The sequence below is a fragment of the Scardinius erythrophthalmus genome (genome assembly GCF_964197995.2).
Source record: "Scardinius erythrophthalmus genome assembly, chromosome: 15".
NCBI lineage: Eukaryota > Metazoa > Chordata > Actinopteri > Cypriniformes > Leuciscidae > Scardinius > Scardinius erythrophthalmus.
In genome coordinates, this window is record NC_138235.1 from 40,152,623 (window position 1) to 40,159,566 (window position 6,944).

The 6,944-nt window shown below is 37.5% G+C and overlaps 1 long non-coding RNA gene across 1 annotated transcript in view; it reads left to right on the forward strand.

Annotated features, from left to right (window-relative positions):
• Positions 1-4,154: 4,154 nt before the first annotated feature.
• The window catches only part of LOC308702828, a 20,330-nt gene continuing 17,540 nt past the window's right edge, over positions 4,155-6,944 (forward strand). Inside the window, exon 1 of the long non-coding RNA XR_014031654.1 lies at positions 4,155-4,511. This is a non-coding gene — a long non-coding RNA (uncharacterized lncRNA). The remainder of the gene's footprint in view (positions 4,512-6,944) is intronic.

Genomic DNA, 6,944 nt, shown 5'->3' on the forward strand with positions numbered 1-6,944 from the left:
CATATCAATGCTGACCGCCACGGATTGATTCAGATTTTTTAACTACTTAATATGGGTAAAATTGTATTTTATTCGTGCTGCTTTCTCCCCCTCTCTCTCACAAACTGACAATGGAGGCACGACTAGCCCCTCCTTCTCTTACCGCACGATCTGAATCAAAACATGAGCATGTAGAGGGCGGATTGTTGCCGGTGCTTAATGCTTATTCCCCCAGCGAAGATTCCAGAATCAATCCGGAGTTGAATGGTTAGTATAATGAACACTGTTGCTCAACATAACTCTGAGAAGTTGTCTAGATGTTAAGCGCGGTCGCGTTTCATTACAGATTCGCGCAAAACTTTTGCGATTTTTTTTCTAAATATCAATTAAAGTTACAACTATTGCGAAATGATGGCGTTTCCATTAACCGATGTTATGCGACTAAAACGTAATTTGTTCCTCTCGCGATCAGTTAATCCAAAAATCATTGCAACGGACGTTGGTAGGTTCATATCACAGCCACCAGACTAGACATTATATTATTATTATCTCCAGGTTCAGGTTGGTGTGTGTTGGTTTTTGTCCACCTCAATCTCCAGGTGTGCGTGTGTGTGTATCTGAGTCTGTGTGTGTCCACCTCCAGGTCCAGTTTGGTGTGTGTGTGTGAGCCTGTGTGTGTCTGAGTCTGTGTTTGGGTCTGAGTGTGTGTGAGTGTGTGTCTGTGTTTGAATCTGTGTGTGTGAGTCTTTTTGAATGTGTGAGTGTGTGTGAGCCTGTGTTTGAGTGTGTGAGCCTGTGTTTGTGTGTGTCAGTAAGTTTGTGAGTTTGTGTGTGTGTGTGTGTGTGTGTGTGTGTCCAGTTCCAGGTTTGTGTGTGAGCAAAATTTGCAACAAAAAGTCTGTGGAGCAGTCATAGCATAGAAATGTAGCAATGGCAAAGTCTTTAAGTTATCTGACACTAAGTGTTGGCAATGGGAATGTGTACTTGTCAATAAATATAATATGATATATATATATATACTATATATATATATATATACTATATATATATATATATATATATATATATATATATATATATATGATATATTTAACTTAATCACCCCCCCCGTCCCCAGTCCCCAAACACCACACCACCGCAAATAGAATCTAATTCTGTGGGAAACACTGCATTGTTATTATTCCGTCCACCCTGTTATTATTCCGTCCACCCTGTTAGTATTCCGTCCACCCTGTTATTATTCCGCCCACCCTGTTATTATTCCGCCAACCCTGTTATTATTCTGTCCACCCTGTTATTATTCTGTCCACATTGTTATTATTCTGTCCACCCTGTTATTATTCCGTCCACCCTGTTATTATTCTGCCCACCCTGTTATTATTCCGTCCACCCTGTTATTATTACGTCCACCCTGTTATTATTCTGCCCACCTTGTTATTATTCTGTCCACCCTGTAATTATTCCGTCCACCCTGTTATTATTCTGCCCACCCTGTTATTATTCCGTCCACCCTGTTATTATTCTGTCCACCCTGTAATTATTCTTTCCACCCTGTTATTATTACGTCCACCCTGTTATTATTCTGCCCACCGTTATTATTCTGTCCACCCTGTTATTATTCTGCCCACCCTGTTATTATTCTTTCCACCCTGTTATTATTCCGTCCACCCTGTTATTATTCTGTCCACCCTGTTATTATTCCGTCCACCCTGTTATTATTTTGTCTATCCTGTTATTATTCTGTCCACCCTGTTATTATTCTGTCCACCCTGTTATTATTCTGTCCACCCTGTTATTATTCCGTCCACCCTGTTATTATTCCGTCCACCCTGTTATTATTCCGTCCACCCTGTTATTATTTTGTCTATCCTGTTATTATTCTGTCCACTCTATTATTACTTTGTCCACCCTGTTATTATTCTGTCCACCCTGTTATTATTCTGTCCACCCTCTTATTATTCTTTCCACCCTGTTATTATTCTGTCCACCCTGTTATTATTCTGTCCACCCTGTTATTATTCTTTCCACCCTGTTATTATTCTGTCCACCCTGTTATTATTCTGTCCACCCTGTTATTATTCCGTCCACCCTGTTATTATTCTGTCCACCCTGTTATTATTTTGTCTATCCTGTTATTATTCTGTCCACTCTATTATTACTTTGTCCACCCTGTTAAGCATTTTTTACAATAATTTAAAAAAAAAAATCAGCAAAAGCATACTAATAATTCAGTGACAATGAAAATACACCTTAGTATTAATAATGGACTTTTTTGGTAAATAACACATTTTAGACATTTGTATCTGAAACGAAACATTTTAAATTGTAAAATGCAAACAATTCATACACAATATTTATATTTTCTAATAATGTATTAACTACTATGCTCTTAAAGGAACAAATGTGCATTTGATTTGTCTAAGATAATGTACACAGTGCACATAAATTTAAATCATAAGTATTTGAAACTGCTGTTCATTTGTCCCTAACCAGGTGGACATTTTTGATCTTCCCTTTCATTTTTTTAAATAAATGGCTAAACTAAATTGATTTACCAGAAATCATTTTTATATAGTTTTACTTTTAATTCACTCTATCATGTCTACACAAAAATTACTTTTAAAACCTGTTTTATTTTCTACATTTTATGATGGCCGAAAGGCACTGAACACCAGGAATGTCCCACTAGCTAACGTTAAAGTCTCTGCTCTGCACATTTTCTCCTCACTCTAGGGTTCCTGAGGAAGATACACGGATCCTTGTACAAAAATAGAAGCACAGTTTTCATTTATTTATTTGAAAAGCATTTCAGGATACTGGGTCATGTACAAAAAACTGTATTGTTCATATGAATGAAGAATGAGTCACACTGCTTTCCTGACACACTTGAACACACAAAAATCCTGTTCGTTTTCTTCTCAGCATTTCTCCTTTGCTCAAGCTCGTTTCCTTTCTAATAAACCTGGCATTGTATAACTACTGCAAATATTGTTGTCTCTGACGAATTGCTTATGCTTTTATTGTAACTCGCTTTGTAAACATTCTCAATCCATGAAGGACATTCATGCTTATCTTCAATGATTAACCTTGGTCTTTATGATAGTGCATAACTAGTCGCACACACGTTTGACGTTTTTTCACCATTATTATTGTACGTAGCATAGTGTTTTCAATAACTTGAACTCCACTGTCCTTGATCAAGAAAGTTATGAAAGCATTTTCAGATGTAGGAGGAGTAAGATTTCAGCCTACACCCTTTAGGTTCTGTCCATGTCTTTAACCACTCCGTCTCCAAATATGATCCTTTATGATCTTTTTCGCGTTATGAAGCACATTGTTATATTTAATATCATCCGAATTCTTTGATTCGTCTGAAAAGGACGAGGTCCCACCGAGATTTGAACTCGGATCGCTGGATTCAAAGTCCAGAGTGCTAACCATTACACCATGGGACCGGCGAAAAGTAAAAAAAAAGTTTTGTAATACGTCTACACTTTTAATACAATTAAAGAACGAAACATTACAGCAGCTGTTTTGGCAAATATAATCTTGGGTGAATTTAAGGGAGGATTAATTTCCCCCCAAACATTATTTCAAACGTACATTCTTAAACAAGGCCTACATTTGACGAACGTCCAACTAAAATATATTAGAAAAAAGTTTTTTTTTCCCCATGTTTTCTCTGACGTTTTGAGAACGTTATTAAAGACCAAAATACTTCGCGTTCTGTTAACATTACAGGAATAACGTTTGAGAGAATCTGCCAGAACGTTTTTGGGATGGAAGAAGGACCTCGTTTAAAACCCAAGAGCTTCACCACCTTCCGCTTCATTATATTATTCATAAACTGTGATCACAACATCCCTCAATAATTCAGCTCAAACGCCTGCTTTATCTGAGGTGAAAAGACAAGCTTGAAGAGTGTGAACGACCGTGAGGAGATGTTTAATTAATGGACAGACTTCACGATGTCACACTCTTAAAAATAAAGGTCTCACCTTTAACAACCTTTCCATTCGACAAATGGCTCTTTAAATTATTTAAATGTTCTCCACACTAAGAATTATTATTTTTATTTTTTTAAGAACTGACCACTGAACGGTTCTTTGCGCAAAAAAAAAACCAAAAAAAAAAACCTTTGAAACCTTTATTTTGGATTTTTATCATAATGATGTGGACTCAGTTTTACTAGCACTGAAACACTGGAATCTTCTTAAGAGGATTTGAGCAAATCTGAGAAAACATTTTGACAGAAAACATAACACAAACCACACATACAGCACTGTTCGTGTTGGGTGTTCCGTCAAGATGTTTCTCAGTTTTGTCTTTATTTATTCATACCATGACTGTTCGTGAATCAGCAGCCCAGTGTGCGCCAGTAACCGTTCACGCCACTAGATGGCAGTATAGATGAGACGATCACCACGTGTCTGGATCCTCTTACAGTCTATGCTATGGTCTGGAGACTGGAACAATCGGGACCTGGAGATGAAATCAGGAATTTTTATTCACATCAACCTGGAAATAATAGGGTAAGTAGCCCAGATAGTGCTGGGAGAAACGAAACTTTTCAAAACTTTAATTCAATTTAATCAATTGCGTCGCAGAAAATGATTCACTGTTTCGAATCGTTCGACACGCTGGTCAGAACTGAGTAAATGCAGTGAAAACTGAGCAAAACACCGTTTACTAAACAATCTATTAAATGCAATTATCAAATTATTTGATAACATTAAATATGGTGTCTCTATAATATGTATTTTTTTTAATTAAATATCAGGGCTTGTTTTGTGAGTTTGGTTAATCATGCCAATTAAGATACTTTTAACTACATCTCTTTTTATAATTAAATCAAATGTGGCATTACATGTCTACAAATTTATCAAACTGACCCGAAATCAGGTTAAAAAAATAAATAAAAAATCATCATTCACAGAGATGAGAGATCATCGCCCTCTAACGGTGAACCAATGGCATGTCCAAACAGCGATGACGCAACGAAGCCTCGTTTACTGAAATCCAACTCCGAATCACTGATTCGGAACAAATGATTCGCAAAGATTTCGAAGCTTCTGGAAACAGTTCGGCCATCACTAAACTATACATTATATATCGGTATGTTCGAAACTCACAGTTTATAAAAAAGATGTTTGCTTTTGCAAGCGTTAGAGAAAATATTAAGGAAATGTTCCGTTTTAGAATTTTGCAAACATTATCAGAACGTTATTTTCTGTATTAACTTTTAAAAAATGTTAGACGAATTATGGCTTACCGACTAAAACGTTTCTGGCAAAAAACAAAAACAAAAAAATAACATGAACATTGTTTTGTGCAAACGTTTTGAGAACGGTATTAAATATCTGACAACTTTAAATACACGTTTGTTTATGTCAACGAAAGAACGTTTGTTTATATCTTTGGCAGAACCTTGCAACGAAATCATGTTGCAGTTTTAAAGTAAGCTATTATTCAAATCAGTTTTGTCTCCACTTTGACCCCCTCAAACTTTTTTTCTATTATATTTAATAATGTCGAATAATAATAAAGAACAACATTCATACCATTTGCATTTATTGATTTAGAAGAACTGTTGGAGTCAACAATATTAGCATAATTTTTTATTTAAAAAATAATGTTCCGTCTTTTTCTTTTGGCATTTTCTTTTGCATAAAAAAAACATATAAAAAAATGTTTTTAAAAAAAGCGTGCATTTGTTCTTTGTGTTTTCTTGGTTTATTGGTAAAACTGAAAGGGCTTTTGTCAGAAGCTTTGCAAAAATATGCACAAACATTTTAATTAAAGAAAATTACTTTTAAAATATCCAAACATAATGACATAAATAAAGAGCAATATTGTGCAGAAACCGTATTTAACCCTACAACTGGGTTATGACAAGAAATTACCCAACGTTTTAAAAAATGACCCAACTGTTTTGGAAAATAACCCAACATATAGTGACCTAATATGTGTAACCCAACGGTTGGGTTAAAAAAAAATGTTTTTTTTTTTACTGTAAGCTTCACCAAAAAAGATGAAGAAGAAAAAAAGGCTTTGTTTACTCATAGAAAAAAAGCCTCATGTTGCTCAAATTACATTGATGCATTAAAACTTGCTCTCTGGTAAAGATGGACTGTCAAACTCACTCGCTTAATAATGTTGGATAAAAATAACCCTACTATGGGGTGGTATAGCACCTGTACATTGGGTTAAAAGTAACCTAACAGTTAAGTTAACTTTATTTTTATTTATGACATTATTTTAATAAATAGAATACACTTTGTTTCGAAATACAGATTGTTTATTTGTATAAAACAATTAATATGTCTCAACAAGTCCATCCATCCATCTTCTACCGCTTATCCGGGGCCGGGTCGCGGGGGCAGCAGTCTAAGCAGAGATGCCCAGACTTCCCTCTCCCCAGACACTTCCTCCAGCTCTTCCGGGGGGACACCGAGGCGTTCCCAGGCCAGCCGGGAGACATAGTCTCTCCAGCGTGTCCTAGGTCTTCCCCGGGGTCTCCTCCCGGTGGGACATGCCCGGAACACCTTCCCGGGAAGGCGTCCAGGAGGCATCCGGAAAAGATGCCCGAGCCACCTCAGCTGACCCCTCTCGATGTGGAGGAGCAGCGGCTCTACTCTGAGCTCCTCCCGAGTGACCAAGCTTCTCACCCTATCTCTAAGGGATCGCCCAGCCACCCTGCGGAGAAAGCTCATTTCGGCCGCTTGTATCCGGGATCTTGTCCTTTCGGTCATGACCCACAGCTCATGACCATAGGCGAGAGCAGGAACGTAGATTGACTGGTAAATCAAGAGCTTCGCCTTGCGGCTCAGCTCCTTCTTCACCACGACAGACCGGTACAGGGACCGCATTACTGCAGAAGCTGCACCGATCCGCCTGTCAATCTCCCGTTCCGTCCTTCCCTCACTCGTGAACAAGACCCCAAGATACTTGAACTCCTCCACTTG